This window comes from Triturus cristatus, chromosome 2_2 (assembly GCF_964204655.1).
Source record: "Triturus cristatus chromosome 2_2, aTriCri1.1, whole genome shotgun sequence".
Classification (NCBI taxonomy): Eukaryota; Metazoa; Chordata; class Amphibia; order Caudata; family Salamandridae; genus Triturus; species Triturus cristatus.
In genome coordinates this window covers 849,455,631-849,475,515 of record NC_140582.1, presented here as the reverse complement: position 1 = coordinate 849,475,515, position 19,885 = coordinate 849,455,631, and the positions used below count along the sequence as shown (strand labels likewise).

At 47.8% G+C, this 19,885-nt stretch overlaps 1 protein-coding gene across 3 annotated transcripts in view; it reads left to right on the top strand.

Moving 5' to 3' along the window:
* NSUN7 (NOP2/Sun RNA methyltransferase family member 7) overlaps window positions 1-19,885 on the top strand; it is a 1,257,082-nt gene that overhangs the window by 726,971 nt on the left and 510,226 nt on the right. The window lies entirely within an intron of this gene.

The following is a 19,885-nucleotide window of genomic DNA, read 5'->3' as shown; positions in this document are numbered from 1 at the left end:
CTTGTGATATAAAAAGAGCTCAGCAAATGGCACCACTTGTCCCACATCCGCTGCCGGTGGGGGGGGCCTGAACGTGTCTCCCGGGTGTAAGTCAGCAAAAGTCTGAAGTTTAATCATTTGTGCAAGTGTCTTACTGATACCATCCTGAATGCAAGGCAACATTGGATTCTGCGCTAAAGGGATGGAGGGGGCATATTACACCGGGATACCCGCTCTTTTACGCAACTCGTCCCACGCCCTACATAGTGTCCCAGAGGAGTTCACATCTCCGCGTGGATGACGTGACTTTTGGTAAAGTGCCCCCTTGAGCGGGACAGGAGCCATCTCATCAGTCTCTACTGCTACATGGGGCTGGAAGGGCGTTGGATGGACCCAATAGTGCAAGAATTGAGCTTGGGCACATAGTGCATACAGGTGCATGTCTGGGTCACCTAAGCGGCCCTGTTTCAACGGGAGTGTCAGCAGGTCCCAGGAGGTCCTGGCTTGTCCACCCGCCCACGCCAAGGAGACCACCTGCAACTTCAGGGTGTTAAAAAAATGCAGTATAAGAGGGATTGGTATATTAACAAATAAGTACAAAAACTTCGGTAAAATAACCATTTTAGCCAGTGCTATCGTTCTGGCTAGAGGCCAATGGTAGCCCAGACCATATCTTAACCTTCTCCTCCAACCACGTGATGGCCCGTCTGTAATTTAAATTCCACACATCCTGGGTATCTCGACTTATCCAAACCCCCAAATATTTAACCGCCTCAGCCTTCCATCTCAGGGGGAACTCAGACCTCACCGGAGGTGTACCATCAGTCAGCGGAAATATCACCGACTTGGCCCAGAGGATGAAGATACCAGCCAGACCTCCGAATCGGATAAACTCCCTCAAGATGGGATCTAAGTTCTCCTCTGGATTGATAATGTATAGAGTCACATCATCTGCGTACAGGGAAATAAGTAGGCTGCGGGAGCTGAACCCTATACCTCGGGCTGTGTGATGTTGTCGGATGCGGGCAGCCAAGGGCTCCATCGCGATCGCGAAGAGCAAAGGAGATAGGGGGCATCCCTGCCGTGTACCTCGCGAAATAAGAAAGGGGTCGGAAAGTAAGCCATTCACCTTAATCCGAGCGCTGGGTAGAGTATACAACAGCCTAATTTGGTTAATGAAGAGCGGACTAAACCCCATGCGACCTAGAATTGTAAACAGATATGGCCATTCAAGCGAATCGAACGCCTTGGTGGCGTCTAAGAACACAACCGCTGCTCGCACGTCTGGGTGTAAATAATGCAGCACTGAGAAGATTGTCCTCAAGTTATGAGAGGTCGACCTCCCGGCAATGAACCCCGACTGATCGGGGAGTGCAATGATGGAAGCAGGGGCTGCAACCTATTAGCAATCAGCTTGGCTAGGATTTTAACGTCCACATTTATCATTGATAGTGGCCGATAGGAATCCAACTCCACTTCTGGCTTCCCCGGTTAGGAGCGTGATGATGATCGCTTCCCTCATGGACTGAGGTAGCACCCCAACCTCCAACGCTTCTTCATACACTGCCAACAGCCAAGGTGCTAATTCCTCTACATAGGTTTTATAAAAGGACGTAGTCAGGCCAAAAGGCCCAGGGGCCTTATCTAGCGGTCAACTTTTTATAACCTGGGCTACATCCTCCACTGTGAACGGGAGATCCATATACTCTCTATGGGTGTTGTTGAACCAGGTGATCGGGATACATCAGTCTGCAGTTATATATGCTTCTGTGTAGAGCTATCGAGCCTACTGAATAATATATTTGGAGAAAGAGAACCATCGTTTATATAAGACGTCTCTACTAGATGACGAACAGTCACTGCCACAAACATGAGTGAGGGTTTTTAAATTATTGATTGTGCTATCTTCTGGGTCCTACTGATTTAACAGACCAGTGAGCGAAGGGAGACACCACCAGGATATCTTAAAAAAGATATACATTATTGCTGCGATATCGGTCGCCTTAAAGTCCAGTTGGTTGGGGCCAGTTTTTGCAATCATGGCATGATCTAAGGAATGATCATTAACTTTGACTAATGCAGGAAAAGCATTGCCAGTCCTGATGAAGGTGGTTTTTATGATTCCATACCACCGAAACGCGTCGACGCATAAGCATTTGGTTTCATTTGCTCTGGGACAAGAACTTTAGAAATTAGGGTGAATTATTATTCCCAGTTCCCTTCTGGTTACAAATTAACATTGCCAAGACACAATCGTTGTGTCAGTTGTTGTCTTTCCTTCCACATGATGTTTAATTGTCATTTATGTATGAGATTTTGAATATCTTTTTATTGTTTTAACGATGCATTTGTCTTGTGTACAGTGACAAGTTTTTTAATGAAAAATGTATTTATGATATTATTTCTTTGCATTACCCATTGTTGTAATGGGATTTTTAATGTGTCAATAAACTTAATGTGAGATTTTTTAACAAATGAAACTTTTTCTAGTGTAATTTTTCTCACATCTCATCTGGAGTGGTCTGTAGTGTATGACAGTTTGGAGTTGGTGAATTGGAATGAATGGTGCAAGTGGGCGATTTAAGTTAAATCCGCTTAACTAGTCCAAAGGGAAAAATCTTTTAAACTATATATTGTTGAACCAGACCAGTTCTAATGAATCAAGAAAACCTTGCATCCCTTCGGGGCATGTCTCCTGGGTAGTAGTAAATAAGTGAGAATAGAAGTTAGAGAACTCATCTAGAATGCCTACTTGGCCCCTGATGTTGGCCCCTTGTGGAGTCTGTATTTCGTGAATGAATGCAGTCGACCGAGAGGGTCGGTTCATACCAGCTAATTTGCGGCCTGGTCTATCGCCTTCCCCATACTTCCACGCCTCAGCATGTTTCCCCAAGAACTTACCTTCATGTTGAGCCTGTTCTGCGAAGTCTAATAATGTGAATTTCTAGAGAGCCACTGTTTGGGGCTCATATGTGGAATAGAATTGCTCATCGAACTCCCTTATCTGGGTTTCCAAAGATGTGATCGTGCCCCGGATAGCCTTTAACACCCCCACCTGCCTGGCAATACACTGACCCATAATAACTACCTTGAATGCCTCCCAAAGTGAAGCTTCAGTAGCTACCGAGCCCATGTTGAGGCCAAAGTAATCCGTAATATCCGTCTGTATTTCCTCCTTAAAGGCCTCGTCAAGTAGGGCATGCGGCGGGAGACGCCAGAAAAAAGCACAGGAAGCGAACCTGGGAGTGACAGTTTTAATAAGCATGGGGCGTGATCCGATAATGAGCGTGGCAAATGCAAAATGTCAGTGGTCCAAGCAGCAATATCTCGGGAGACTAACCAGAAATCCAGGCGGGACCAAGCACTGTGATGGTCGGAAATACATGTGCCTTCCTTCACTTAGGGGTGTCTACTACGCCATATGTCCAGAAAAATCCCCATCCGAGACTATGGCATTTAGGACGGTGCTGGCAGACGGGTGTAGGGGGCGAGCCACACCTTTCCTGTCCATGTCATCGTCCAGGATAGCATTAAAATCCCCTCCCCACAATATCCTACTGCAACCGGTCATTCTGATTTTAGTCCAGCTATCCTGAAAGAAGTTGGGGGAGTCTACATTTGGGCCATAAACTGCGACAACAACCAGGGCAACCCCTCCCAGCACTCCATGTATGAGGATATATCTCCCCTCAGGATCTCCATGTACTTCACCCTCCCGCCAGTCCATCCCTTTTCTGACCAGCCCAGCCACTCCGCGGGCATAGTTAGAGTAAATAGAAGAATATACATTTCCCCACCTATTATGTCTCAGCCTCTGCGATGGTGTAACATTTAAATGCGTCTCCTGCAATAAACACACATCTATATTATGTCTGCATAAATAAGCATGAACGAGTTTAGATTTCCTACTATCATTCAGCCCTCTGATGTTCCACGTAAGAAAATTTTGTGTTGCAGCGTGATTGCGTATACAGTACCCTGACTGAAGTAGTGTGAGCACCGGAGGTGTGTCAGCTCCCAATTACAGACTATGTATACTGACCAACAAAATGAAAACACACTGGCAATGAACAAAAAAATTTCCCTACCCACCACCCACCTCCCACATCCCACTCCAACCCCCCAATCAGGTTGTAGAATACCCTACCAGAACAAACTAAAACTCAAAAGGCCACATAGCGGTACCGGCAAACCTCCCTGTTTGCACAGGGTGGCCAGGAGTACTGCAGAGAGTGTTACAGGCCCACACCAAGAATGTTAAATCATACAGTACAACAATTAATTACGTAATGCGGAACCCACAGCAGCAAAGCAGACAGCCCCTCCCCAGACCCATCTCATAGCAGTGCAGTCACTCAGGCTGGTGAGCTATACGTTACCCATGTCAGTCATTATCACTGAGTTGGCCAGTTGCGGACGACTCGACTCCTCGGGTTTCTTTGTTTCGCTTCCCACCAATATGTTTGGCAAACTTCAAAGCGACTTCGCATCTGTGAAGAAGTGGGCTGTGCCATCATACGAAACTTTCAGCTTGGCATGATATAACAGGGAATAGGGGACTTGTGCCTTCAGGAAGATTCGCTTGGCTGAAAGAAATTCTCGTTGTGCCGCCTGTACAGCAGGGGTAAAGTCCGGGTAGAATGAAATAGTATTTCTGTTTTGTGATATTTGACCCTTTTCCCTAGCCAGCCGTAGAATGGTATCTCTGTCTTGATAGTTCAAGAGCTTTGCCAGGATTGGCCTATGTGTTGCCCCAACTGGGGGTTTCGATCCTAAGGATCTATGTGCTCTCTCTACCACGAAGACCGGGGATAGGTGGGGATCGAAATGTTCGTGAAGTAGGTCTGCTGCAAAGGTCTCCATTTTTGATAAGGCAGTAGTTTACGGGATGCCAGTAATGCGTAGGTTGTTTCTACGCGACCTCGCCTCCAAATCATCGTTCTTAGCAGGGTTAATTCCTAATAGCTTGTCCATATGTAATAACCGTTCCTTAGTTTCCACCTGGAACTCGTGAAATTCAGTGTGATGGTTTTCCAGAGCATCAAGGCGGGTCTTGTGCATGGCCACCTGTGTCTTGACCGAATCCAGTTGCGTTGTCAGGGTATCCAACTTCGAGTCTATGTTTCTCAGGCTGGAGCGCATCTCCAACATGAGGGTGCGTAGGTCTTCACCCTGGTCTTCCACGAGCAAGTCTTGTGGTCCGTCCGCCTGCGTATCTAGGTTTGAGTCAATGTGGCGCGTGGCACGTTTGTTATCAAAAGTAAGCTTTGGTTGTTTAGCATCCTGTTTACCCATGGTGTAGAGTCAGTTAGGAGATGTAGAGTCGAAGGAGGGTCAGCCCCCACTCGGCACGTTCAGTTGCCACTCAGCACCCGCACGAGTGCTGCCGACCGTATCCGTGCCCCTCTCTCCCTCAAGCGCCTCTTAGTTCACCCAGTGCTTCGTGCCATACATCGGCCCCTCTCGGTCCACTAGAACTCACGCGGGTCTTCCGTGCTTCCTCAGGAGTCCTTGACAGGGCTTCGCCGCAGGTGTTGGAAACCCCCAAGGATTTTCTCCATAGCCGGCAGCGCCACAGGGTTAAGACTCCATGCACTGTTAGACTTGTGGTATAGGAACTCAAAACCCAAGGGTTCACAGAAGCACAGTCAGGATGTTGTGTGCCAGTAGCCGCGGCACCCTAGGAGGGCAACAGGGCGACTGCTCACTGCCAGCCGCAGCCCAAGGATCGCCGCAGCCCGTAGCACCAGTCAAGCTGTGCAGTTCACACACACACACTCTTGCCTCACATGCAGGGTACGTCAGAGACACACCACACGGTCTCCGCAGATTGACAATGCCTCCCTTTGAGTGGTCCTCCGCTATGCGATCTGGTCTAGTCCAAACACAGCCGACTCACCACCTATAGCTGTGCACCAACTCAAGCTCTGCCCTCCAAGACCGGCACCCACGTGCAATCCACAGCTCCTCACGGTGCGGGCTCAGTATCGGCAGCAGTCTTATACCGAGCTGCACATTCAGGCAGTCTCATACCGAGCTGCTCGTTCAAACCGCGGATCGCCTCCTCCGCCCCAGACCTTGGCCTCAGTGCAGCACGTCTGCAAAATGGCGTTGTGGGGTTCCCGGGACGCCGCCACTCCCCGCCGCTCACACAGCCTCGAGCATCAATCAGCAGGGGCGGCCACAACGAAACTCTCCGCCGTTTCTCCGTCCCCTCAGGCGGCACACATACCTCGGATCACAGAGGCGCCTCAGCCAGGGGAGTCCCGTCTCCTCCCACGATCCGCGGCCCGCAGTCCACCAGCAGCCGTGGGCTCGATATTCAGGCTGCCCGCTCTCAGCACACCCAGGTCTCCGCAGGCAGCCGGCGACTCAACGAATCTCCATACTGTACAGCCTCAGGGTATCCGCGGGTTCCAGAAATTGCAGCACCAGGATCTATGAGTGTTCCGCAGCCTGTAGGAACTGGTCACAGTCTGAACACTTCGCCTTATGTACGGAGTATAAAAGGATTAATTTCCCGGCCGGCGGAGCTCACTCAGAGAGCGGCCATTCCGCTGCAAGGCAGACCACACCCCCCCCCCACTTTGGTACATAGTTGATACAACAATCCCGAGTGTCAACACTGGCACTGCAGTCACCAAAGCCAGACAGGGAGCCAATAGTCCTTTCTTACTCATAAGGTTACCTGCTGCACCCCCTGCCAAGGTTGCAAAAATGTTCGCACTCTAATACCAAGACATTGCCACCCCAATATGATGACCTCACAGACAACAATAGCAGAAGTCAAATCTAGAAAATCAAATTTTGCTCCTCCAGAGCAACAGTGGACTAGACACATCCCCTAATATTGGCTTAAATTCACCTACCTCAGCAACAGCTACTGAGGCATTTGCCTCTTTTTCCAGTTATAAGGAGAGCAGAAGAGGTCTTGGACCTGCCATTAACCACTTCTGAAGTCAAATCTAATGTGCTCGCGAAAGTCCTTCATTCTGGACAGACATGTCAAGAGCCCCTCCTACCATTCCATAAGGCGCTAACAGACACCGAGCTGAGCACCTGGGCAAAGCCAGCATCTTGCCCCCTAGTCAACAAGCAGATTGCAAGGTGGCACAGGCCTTCTCTGGAAGGCCCCTCCCTTCTTCCTTCAGTACCCTATTCTGGAGAGCCTAGCGGTGAAGGCCTACAAAAGTCAACATAACCCAAATGCGTTTCTGACCAAGACTGAGTCAAACGCATGAAGACATTTGCTAAAAGGATGGTCTCCTCAACTAGCCTTGCTCTTAGTTCAGTGAAAACCAGATGCCTCCTGTGGGGATACTCACATGAGTTATAGGACATGGTGGCAGACATCTTGCCGGCTGTCCCAGATGACATCCAACCCAATTTTCAATTCCTTATCCCAGACGGCCTGGATACAGTAAAATATTCCATGTGCTTGGGCATGGATATCACTGACTGTTTGGGTAAGGCAGTCAGGACAAGCATGGTGCTTCAGCACCACGTTTGTATTTGCTCCATCATTTGTTCAACCAACATCCAACAGGCCCTTATGTGCATACAATTCAATGGCACATGTTTCTTTGGAGACAAGGTGGACTCAGCCTTGGAGCACTATAAAGAATGCATTGCGAGAGCACCTTCCCTTGCATTGGCACCACCAGCACTACAGTTTCCCTAGCATTTTTGTCCCTTTTATGCCTTCAGAAGGGTGGTAGAAAAGTAGGGTCTGCTTTTATGGTTACCCCCACTTTTTGCTAATGTAATGCTATTTCTGACTAGTCTGACTGGGATCCTGCTATCAGACTGGAGACTGGTGTACACTTATCAGTCCCTAGTTTATGGTACTAAGGTACCCAAGGCATAGGTACACCAGTAGTCCCCCTGAGCTCAAGCATGTATTATGCCATCCATGGGAGACCACTCAATTGGTAACTACAGGCCTGCCATTGCAGCCTGTGTAAGCTGGTGCTAGCGCCCCTTACGAAAGGTGTACCTATATATAAGGTCACTGCACGTAAAACCTACAAGTCACCCCTAGAACAAGCCTTTCAATCCTGAAGTCAGTCAGGATGCTTGGTTCTAAGTGTGAGGGTGCCCCTGCATGAGCTGGACACACCTAGGACCTATGGAGTCCATTCTCCTGGGTTGTAAGTGAGACAGCCATATGAGCTGTAGTGGGGCACCGCGTCATTATGCTGTGGCCCATCTCAAAACTGGCTTTAACAAATCCTATCATGTTTGTTATCAAACATGTTGGATTCATACCCGGTGTGGGATGTATGATTCCATGCACCGTAAAGCTCCTTTGGGAAGCCCAGGGTGCTCCCAGTACCAGTCTTCCAGACCCGGATTGCAAGCCAGGGCTCCTGCCGGCCAGAGACACGTTTCTGCCCTCCTGCTGCTCAGCCAAGCTCTGGCAGGGGAAGGCAAAACAATAGGTATCCTGTCACAGGGAGGTGTGACCATCTCCCAGACAGGATTTAGTGTATTGGGGCAGGGTGGGAGCGCTTGCCAGCGCCACATAGTCTGCGTGCAGGCCACACTTGGTGCCCTCCATGCATAGTCCAGCTCAAACTGTTGGCTCCCGCTCTTGCGCCAACCTGGACAAAGGACAGAGGAGTATCCTCCCTTTGTCCAGCCCCTCCTTTGGGAGAGGCCCCTGAATTGTCCTATTCCTTTCCTAAGGCTATTTAAGGGCTTACCTGTGGGTGAGTCCATAGATTCGTCGTGGGACAAGATTCATTTCAGACACTACTTCTTCAACCGTTTGGGCACTCTGGACTTCACAGGGGGTATCAAGGCTGCAACCGGAATACTCCTGTTGCTCCTGATCTCCTCGCCCTGCTCTTCTGCTGCAGCATCCATGCCTGTGTTCCATACAAGAACCTTCCAAGGCCTGTGCCATCCAAGACACCTGAAGGAATCTCCCTTGAAGTGAAGGAGTCTCTTCCCTGCATCCGCAGGCACCGCAACTAAACTGACCGGTCTGCTGATCCTGAACTCCCTAGATTCGTCGTGGGACTAGATTAATTTCAGACACCACTTCTTCAACCGTCTAGGCACTCTGGACTTCACTGGACTTCATTCTGGGCATCGATGCTGTAACCGGGAAGACTCCTGCTGCCCCTGATATCCTTGCCCTGCTCATCTGCTGCAATGTCTGTGCCTGTGCACCTTACAGGAACCTTCCAATACCTGCAGGCATCCAAGACACCTGAAGGAATCTCATTTGAAGTGAAGGAGTCACTTTCCTGCATCTGCAAGCACCTCAACTAAGCTCACCGGTCTACTGATCCTGAGCTCCTATGGACTCCAGAGCCGCAGGAATCAAACCCCTGTGCACCGCGTCAACATGCAGTTGCAAAGGCTTGTTGACTTCCTTCCACCTCAAGTCTCTACCATGACCAAGATTTTCATCCTCACAGCATCTCTTGCATCTCTGGTGAGCTGCTCAAGGTCCTCTCGCAACTCCAGTGCCTCCGGCCTGTGGGTCCTCTTGAGGGTCATCTTTGTATGTTTTGAGCTCCCCTGACTGCTCGGGACCTGGCCTGACTCCCCTACTTGTGGTGAGTCACCTGGACCTTGCTGGTCCAGACACTGCACCTTCTGTGCTTTCCCCGTTGTTTGCAGTTACCAAGGCTTGTTGGTACTCCCAATGGACACCGACCCCTCAACTTTCGACATCCCACGTGGGGAAGCTCGTGAACTGCTCCTGGTCTTCCACAGCGTCACCTGGTCCTCACAGCTGCAGCTCCTAGGTCACCGTCAACTCTCCTGCAGCACCCCACATTGGTGGACATTTGTCTTCTGTGCCTCCTGGTCACATCCAAATGGCATAGACTCTCTCCCCTCTGCTTTCAGGTACTTCTCGACTTGAATCCACCTTTGGGTTCCACTGGACACTTTTTCCTTCTTCAGCAGCAGCATCTTCTGGAAGTCCTCCACTCGGTTCAACAGCGGTTTCCGACGCCACTTAACACCTATGCACCCGGCTCCCGTGGGGCAGGTATCCTGGTTCCTGAGGTATCCATGGGTGGGGTGACTCTCCAACGTTCTATCTTCCACGGAGTTTGTTCAGGGTCCACTGGGAAGGGTCCTTCTTCTTTAAAATTTCAACCGCGACTTACCTATTGACTTGCATTGATCTCGCGGTCGTGTTCTCACTCTGCTTACTGCCTGCGTGGGGCTCCTGGTTACTTACCTTGGGTGGTTCCTTGGGTCCCCGGCATTTCCACATCTTCTGGGTAAAGTCTTGGGTCGTGGTTCGCATTCCACTATTGTAGGATATGGTTTGGTCCCACCCTGATGACCACTGTGTATTACATGCTACTTACCTGTTTCTGTTGAAAAGTATTGTGTGCATTGTGTGTATCTCCGGCTAGGAGAAACCTGTATGTGTTAGGGAGTGTTATATAATAAATACATATTTTTATGAATACACTGTGTGGTTCTTTTTCTCTTAAACTATATCAATAAGATTATGTTTTGGTAAAACAAGCTGCGTTACACTCCTTCTGGACTAAGCCTGAAGGCTGCCCTCCACATCTACCACTTAGAGAGCTTTCTAAGGTTGTCTACGACCACTAAAATCACCATAAGAGTTGTCTGGATTGGAGCAGGGAGCCCACTTAGATAAGTGTACACAATATACCAAGCCAGCTTGTCACAAGGGTATTCCAACATCTGCTGCAGCGCACCTTGGAGCAACAGCTCTCCTAATGATTTCCAGGCAGAGGACTGGGATCAGGCCCTCATCATCTAGGCATCCATGGACAACAAGCTACCCAATTCGCTGCCTCTTACTTTGCGGCCATGACAAAAACCTCTTTAATTTTTCCTTGGCTACGTATGATCGCCCGGTATGAGCTGTATCATCTTTTACCTCCCCAGATGGAAGAATATCACATTTGACCAGTGGGTACTCCAAATTGTCCCGAACGGTTATTCCTGCCTCTTTCTGACCATTCCCCCGACATGCCTCCTTTATCTCAATGCATCCCAGAGGACCATTTGTCCATACTCCAAGGAGAAGTTCAAGTTCTCTTGACCAAGGGAGCCATAATGAGGGTGCCAGCATCAGAAATTAGGACTGGTTGCTATTCCTGTTACTTTCTAGATACCGCCATCCTATCTTCAACCCTCGCCCTCTGTACTTTGTCCTCCGGAAGGACAAGTTCAGTATGTTCACCCTTGCCCAAGTTCTCTCTGCTGTGGACAGCTGTTGATGTTGGCTTTGGACCTGCAGGGCTATTACTCCCACATTCCCATCATCTAGTCCCACAGATGCTACCTGAAGCTTCATGTAGGCCACAAGCACTTTTAGTTCTTGGTGCTTCCAGTTGGACTTACCAGTGTACCTCAGATGTTCATGAAAGCCATGGTGGTGGTCGCTGCCCATCTGCGGAGGTTGGAAATACCAGTGTTCATGTACTTTGATGACTTGCTGCTGAAAGCGGCCTCACCTCAAACAATCATAAACTACCAGATGATGACTAACCTATTGGGTCTTTCCATTAGCATGCCAAAGTCACACTGTACTACATTGCAGAGGCAAATTTTCGTTTAAGCTTTTTTGGACATGGTGCTTTACAGAGCCTTTCCTCAGCCTCAGAGAACATTCGGACTATGATCCTGATGTTTCATTCTTTGGCCCGGGTCTCGGTGACAGCAGCTCTGAGGCTTACTTGACTCCTACATCCTGCTTGAGGACCACGCCACGTGGCACATGCAGGCTCTGCAGTGGGATCTGAAGTCTCACTGGGCTCAGAACCAAGGAAACCTTTCGGATTACATCCAGGCGTTGAAGGAGATTAAAAAAGATCCGCAGTGGTGGCTGCTAGACCGTCAATTGGACAGGTGGTAGACCACTCTCTCTACCCCACCCAGAACTAATGGTTGTGACAGATGCATCTCTGCTGGGTTGAGGTGGTCATCTCGGAGTGGTGAATATCAGAAACTCTGGCCTCCAGCAAAAGTCGGTTTCCACATCAACTTGTTGGAATTACAGGTTCAAGAGGGAACAGGTGCAGGTTTCCACAGACAAAAGTACCATCATGTGGTACTGCAGCAAACATGGCGGAGTAGGTTAATGAGTCCTGAGCCAGGAAACCTTGCACCTTTGGAAGTGGCTGAATCATCAGGGCATTTTCCTTTTCATACAACACCTGACAGGATCTTTAAACATCATGTCGGACAAACTCGGCTGACGTTGCCTTGTGGATCACGAATGGCAGCTACCCTCAGAGGTGGCACAGGGTATCTTCCAATAGTGGAGATAACCTCTCTGCCGAGAACGTGCCATGTCAAAGCTTCTATGCGTTGAAGTTCTGAAGGCAGTTCTCGTTTGAGATGCCTTTTGCCTAGACTGAAGCTAGGGACACCGGTATGCCTTCATGTCGCTGCCTCTCCTGCCCAGAATTCTGAAAAAGATCAGGAAAGCAATAGACCCAAGTCAACCTAGTGGCCCAGACTGGTTGAGGGGAGTGTGAAACCCGGAACATTTGCCCATGAGCTTCTCTCCTCCAATCTTGCTGCGCCTGCTGGAATACCTCCTGTTGCAGCAGCAGTTCAGTGTTGTGCTCAAGAGCTTGTAGAACTTACACCTCCATGCTTCGAGATTGAGCGGTGACAGTTTATGGCTTTCGATCTTCCTACTGAAGTAGTTGGTGTCATATTGGGAGTCAGGCAGCCCTCCACCAAATCTGTTTATGCAGTAGTCTGAGAGACGTTTGTTGGATGGTGTTCCTTCCAGAACATACAACCTCTAAAGGCACATTTAGCTGGCATACTGTTGTTTTGTCTTTCTTTAGCCCAGCAAGGCCTTGATGTGGCAACTTTTACTTGTCAGCCCTTTCCATCTTTTTAGATCTACCTGATAAATCATCTCTCTATAAATTACCTGTTAGGATGCGTTTCTTTCAAGGGCTGATCCATATGTTCCCCCCAACACCATTCCTGATGCCTCAGTGGGACCTTAATTTAGTTCTCACTTTTCTCATGTGCGCCCCATTTAAACTAATGCACAGCTGTTCCTATGTCTCCTGATGCAGCATTCTCATTGCGATTACCTCTGCTCAGCACAGGAGTTATTTGCAAGTCCTGTTTGTCCAGCAGCAATATACCAACTTTTTCAGCCAAACATTGCCTTCCTGTCAAAGGTTGTCACGCACTTCCATATAGGGCAGCCATCTTTGTCCTTCCACACCCCTCCAAGAAGGAAGAGCAACTCCATTTCTATATTGACCATACTAAAGAACATCTTGAGGACAAAAAACTCTTTGTGGGGTTCTCTGAGGTAAAACGGGTGAAGCGGTACAGAAGAGGGCTATATGCAGATGGCTAGACTCGTGCATCAAGATCTGTTATGGCCTGGCAAAGAAACTGCTTCCAGAACACTTACTCCTTTAACCAGAGTAAAACCTGTGACCTCGTAACTGGCCTGTGGTATTTCAGCATTGAACATCTGCTCGGCTACTACATGGGCGTCAGTTCATACTTTCACGAAGTACTATCGATAGCCAGGTCCGGCCGGAAGGATATTTTGCCTGACTTGTTCTGCCTAAAGACCCCCAACCTCGGGTGATGCTGCTTTGATATCTATTCACAAGGTGAGAAATCTGTGGTTAGAAGTATCCACCAGAAGAAAAAGTAACTTACCTTTGGCATCGCTCTTTCTGGTGGATACTTTAGCTGCAGATTCCTCACCTATCCACTCTGCCCTGTGGAATGGACCTTTTTAGTCTATATTAATATTCCACTGTAGAGATCTGCACTTTGGCCTGGTCTGATAGATAAGAGCCCCATGTCCAACAGCGTGGACAGAGGTCAGAAAGAAACTGACATCAGTGTGTGAATGTGGCGGCCATGTAGGGGCCCGACCTCCCTTCCAGCGCAGGATGGACCAGACTTGTAGCTGCATGATGCCAACTACGGACGGGTTTGAAAATTGCTGAGAACATTCTCTGTATCCAGGCTGGCATTGTGGGGTTTAAACAAGGCGAGGAATCTGCAGTTAGATAGAGTATCCTCCAGAAAGAACATTACCAAACGTAAGTAACTTTTCTATTCCCTTGGAAGTTCCAGAACCCTCAGATTCCATCATTACAAAAATTATTCAAGAGTTTCACCTTGGCCTTTACTTTCAATGATATTGGGTTTGTGGTAAATTTCTATGGTGAAAGGAACCATGCAACAGTTAAGAAATATAAGCCATCCAGTGAGATCCTGTGTTCTTCAGGCCAAATTCAAACTCTGACTCTGATATTGTTTTAGCAGTACAGAGAAGGCACACTTCAGCTCCAGAAAAATCAGCTCATTCTGGCAGACAGAGTAGAATAGTGGATATATTTGGAGAAATGTGTTGCACTCCAGCTAATCGACTGAAAGCAGCTAGTGGAACTGCGTGTCTGGGAACTGTGGGACAGCCCTCAGAATTTGTCAGATCACCGGCTGAAAGAATGCAGACAGGACTTTGACCTGGTGGATTTTTCATATTGAGGCACAACACCAAACAGAGCACAAGAAAATGTGTTACCTTCAAAGTAGAGAGTCTCATCAATTAAGAAGAAATGTCACCCTCTATAGAAATTGTGCAACCCCAAAGCTTGACAGGCAGTCTCTCTGCTCAGGTCAGTGGCTTTTTGCATAATCATACTCTCATAGGGGATTTCCATTTATAGCCAGCACCACTGAATAGTCCCGCCCATGTGCGGGTACCCTGGAGCACTTCAATATATCTTCTTAAGTGCAAACTCTTGTCCTTCTTGAGGAAGGCCTGCAAAGACATTTAAGACAGAGACAGATTATGCAGCCTTTTTACCTAGGCTACAATGGCGAGATTCTTCATCATGAAGACAAAAAAGGGCCATTATAAAGTAAATAAGGACAATTTGAGATGATTTGCCAACAGTATAAAACTCTACACAAACCCTTTTTAGGTCTCGCCTGATCCAGCGCATGCACTGGTCTGGCCGAGACATTTTGTATGCGGGTTTTCCCAGTGCTGCCTGTGGCCTAAAGCTTGCGTGCACGCGCGCAGCCGCCATGTGTCTCGCTGTGCTTGATCGCGTCCGCGATCACTTTCACTTTCGCTGGTCGCGCGGCCGTGTCATTTTCACACCCGCGCGGCCAATGCTTGTTTCCTTATGTACCCTTATCTTCCTAGTTTCAGGCACTGTTCCCCTCAAATACGCTTGGCAATTGTCCAATATGCGCCAACCTCCCACAGTGCACACGTTGCTCACAATTCTTTCCCCACATAATTTCACACACCAAAATCAAGACAATGTGGATACACTTCTCCTCTCTTCCTGCTACTGCTTCATGCATTGTTTACTCCAATTCAACCCTAGGCACACTTCATACGCTCCACCAGCTTTACACCATTATTGAGCTCAATATCCCACATTCTTTAATCATACTGTCCTTTCTCTGCATCGCACATAATTAGAGTTTGCTATTTACTTTCACCAACCAAGCTCAATTATTCAAACAATTTCTCCTCTCTGGTCTCTATCATTTATGTTCCAAAAGAGTCTCAATACTCTGAAATTCCCTGTTAACTCAAGCAACTTCACCCCTTCTTTACAGATTTTACTCACATTTTCTTCATTCAAACTCACTTTAGACATGCACAGCAGAATGCCTTTCTTCCATAAGCTACTAGTTGGTCAATCAACCCTACCAAGATTGTAACAGTGTGCTTTTCCTCAATCACCTCGCAAATATGTAGTCACTGCATCCGTCTCCTCCTTGGTCTTAGTTCCTCTAAACTCCTTCCAAAACCAAGAGCAAATTGTCAACTCAACTATTTGCAATCACATTTCACCTAATTTGTTTTTTCAAACACTTAGCAGGCTGCCGCCCCATGGACAACAGATCCCTATGGTAGTTCCTCGTTAACATTCAGTTTCCCTTCAGGTCCTGGTGCCCAGCAAGTGTCATCACCTTGGACTTAACCTTGCACCAAACCTACTTCTGGTTTATGCAGCACACCAAACAAAAAAATAACTACACCCTTTAGTTGTCCAGCTGATCACACATCAATCATCTTGACCTCTCTGTCCCATGGTAACCCCAATTGACTGATCGGTCTTCCTCCTGGCACTCGATCACTCCCCTGCATGCGAGCCGTCTTGCTTTAAAAATTACTAAAACAGCACCCACCAAAAGAGCGCAGAGAAATAGCTACACTAGTCAATCTGGGGTATGCTACACCATGGTTACCCCCAGGACTTAAAGAAGCTATGATTTTAGTTATTGTGATCAAGTGTTCTTGAGCAGGCCGGCCAGTTAAGCATTTACCAATGCGAACATACATACCGAATACTAAACAACCCTGCACTCGTGTTTTGTTTTAATCCGGTTTGATATGGACATGTATATTCTGTGCATTAAAACTCCGCTTGTGTTTCGTAGCACACATTTAAAAAACTGAAATTGTTCCAGAATTTCTCAAAGAAAAGATGATGACCATTTATAGCAACCATGTAGTTGGTGGGCTTTCCCCTCCAGTTACTGTTTTTCTCTCCTGGCAGAGGTGGGGTCCACTCAAAAGTAATAACTGGGACGATGACGTGCAATGGAGACAAAATGGTTGTTGCCATTGATAAGGAAGCAGTTCAATAAATGGGCATACCTTCTCCGGGATGGTTAAAAAATTGCCATTTCTAATGAAAAGATTAACAATTCATTTAAATCTCTCCAATCAACAATACCAATTTTCTGACCAGTCGAGGTGTTTCTACAAATTTAAGAATAAGTGGGAAAAGCACAGAATTGCTGAAACTATTTTGCATGCTTTATACCGATAAGCGCATGCTTTTTTGATGGGGAAACATAAACCGCTTCTACCTAGTTACACAGCAGTGCATTTTGAAAGCTATAGTTTTGGAGCCTCATACTGAAAATGCACAGGATATCTACAACATGGGTGGATACAGTATAAGCAGTCGGACTTCTCGCTCCTTCTGCTTCATCTTCTTCAGGATAGTGAGGAGTCCCATACCTGCAGGACTCAGCTGCACTGCCACCAAGCCGGCACTGGAAAACCCATTAGCAACTTCCGGTTGGATGTACCGCGCCCATCGTCAGGCGACCGTCTCCGTAGTACTACGCGAACAAGGCGACCGCAAACTGCAAAGAACGCCTACACAGATGACGCCATCGGAGGAAGTGAATGTGTTAGCCATCTTGGAGCGGTGCTACTGGTTAAACTTCCAAGTGACATAAAATGAGTTACAACGTAAATTACTTTCTTAGCTAAATTTCGTACACATATTAAATATGTTACTCAGTACATTAACATATAAATACAAAAGGAGTTGGAATAATTAACAACATGTACACATCTGTAGTGGACACGATCGAGGCATAGGACAGAGAAACTCCCTGCCAAATTCAACTATCAACTAACGGATGAGCGCTCCTGGGCTTCTTTTATTTGCCCCTGCCTCAGGATCCGTCGGTGCTTGTGCTGCGTGGACTTCACAGCTGTTGCCTTCACTTGCGCCCTCGGGGCAAGGACAGGCTCTGATAGGCCCACTTTTTTTAGGTCTCGCCTGACCCAGCGCATGCGCTGGTCTGGCGAGACTTTTTGTGAGGGCTCAAAAAAATGCTACCATGGCCAACCTATAGCTACAGTGCATCTGCGCGGGCGCGCGCTTAGGAGCAGAGGCTGGCAAACCTCATCATGCTCATTAAGCGCCCGCGATCACTTTTGCGGCGCCCCTTTGATGTTCTCATTCGAAGAACATTAAACATCAAAGAACATGTTGTGTTAATGCTTTGCTGCGCCCGTTTGACTTACTGTGTGCTTTCTCTTTCCACTAACTCGATGTTTGTGTTCCTTTATTTAGAGGTGCTTTTAGTATTACTGTTTTGTGACTTAAAGAACATTAAGGAAATGTTACTGTGAAACTGGACAACGTTCACAGTGTTTTTTTCTGATCGCAGCGGCTGCTTCATGTCTGTTGCACCATTTAGGGAGTCCTTTCGTTGGCGCTTTCATGAGGACATGATGAGGAAGCTGGAAACTTTTGGCACATTCTCTTTAAAAGCACAGCATGTTGGCCACAGGTTAATCGATTAGACCTATGTAGCGCTTTAGATCTTGAAGCACTATGGTGGGTGCGGCAGTTACAACTCATGAAACATGGGGTGCAACTCACAAGGAGGGGGCAGGTTTGAGTGCACATTGGCTGCAATCGAGCTCTTAAGATGATGGGCTGTGTGTATCCATTATCAGCACTCAGTCTTTGCTAAGCGATCTTGTTTGTTTTGTTGTTGTATTAATGCTTTGCTGTGCCCGTTTGACTTACAACGTGCTTTCACTTTCCACAAACTCGATGTTTGTGTTCCTTTATTTTTAGATGATTTTAGTATTACTGTCACACACACAACCACACACACAACCACATGCACAACCACACACACAACCACACACAACCACACACACACACACACATGCAACCACAACCACACACAGCCACACACACACAACCATACACATACACACAAACACACACACACAACCACACCCTCACACACAACCACACACACACAGCCACACAACAACCACACAACCACACACACACAACCACTCACAGCCACACACAACCACACACACACACACGTCCAACCACACTACCATGCCCACAACCACACACCCACAACCACACACACATAACCACACACACAACCCCAACCAAACACACAACCACACACACAACCACAACCACACACACAACCGCACACATAACCACACACACAACCACACACAAACACACACAACCGCACACACAACCACACGCACACAGCCACACCCACACAACCACAGACACAGCCACACACACACAACCACAACCACACACACAACCACACACACACACAACCACACACACACACACACCCACACACGCAACCACACACACACCACCCACACACAACCACACCCACACAACCACACCCACACACACAACCACACACAACCACACACACACAACCACACACACAAAACCACACACACACAACCACACACACACAACCACACACACAACCACACACACACAACCACACCAAGCATTGGCATAGCCAATAGGTCTCGCCTTTGGGACCTTATAAGTGTTTAGCCACGCAACAGTTGATGTGGTTGCACCAAGAATATTGTGCTGCATAACTAAATACTTAGAATGTCCCAAAAGTGAGACCTATTGGATATGCCAATGCTTGTTTATGATAGAGATGAAGGAGAGCAGGACAGAGTATTCTCATAGGCTGTTATCTGGTTAAAAAAAGAACTGTACCTTTAAGAACCCAGAGAACACCAGTATCTCATCATGCTCCGCAGATGGCAGTTGCTTCAGTTCTTTGCTGACAGGATCCTGGAGCACTGAGCTCTCGGTTTTCCCTTTTTTTCCGCTGATCTGTATAGCAGCATTGTGTTTTCAGGGGAGTAACATCTATCTGTACATCTGCGAAATATCCCATATTCATTATAATAATCAACGTGTTCCTTTAACTGGGAAACACTGTAACTGTGTGTCGTCTAGTGGTACTACCCCCTGCTTCTATTATCTTTTGTAGAGGGTTAGTTTAATGGGCCGGGGGAGGTATGTTGTGTGAGGTGTTCTTACAACGTTAGTCCTCTGCTATCTATGTCTACTTATGGTTCCATAGATGTGTCACTGTCTTGTTCTACATTCCCTTCCATATTCGCATGGTTCCCCTGTCGATCCACTTCTCCGGAGCCCCCAGCCCTCGTTATCTCTGTACACAGGTCTTCTATAGGGCGTCTACGGAGTCCCCTGTGTTCTTCCCTTTGTATGGCCCGTTCTTCTGTCCTTGCCCAGCAATCTACATCTTGTTCCCACAGTGCTACTGTAGGGCTCCTCTGGGCCTTCAGGCC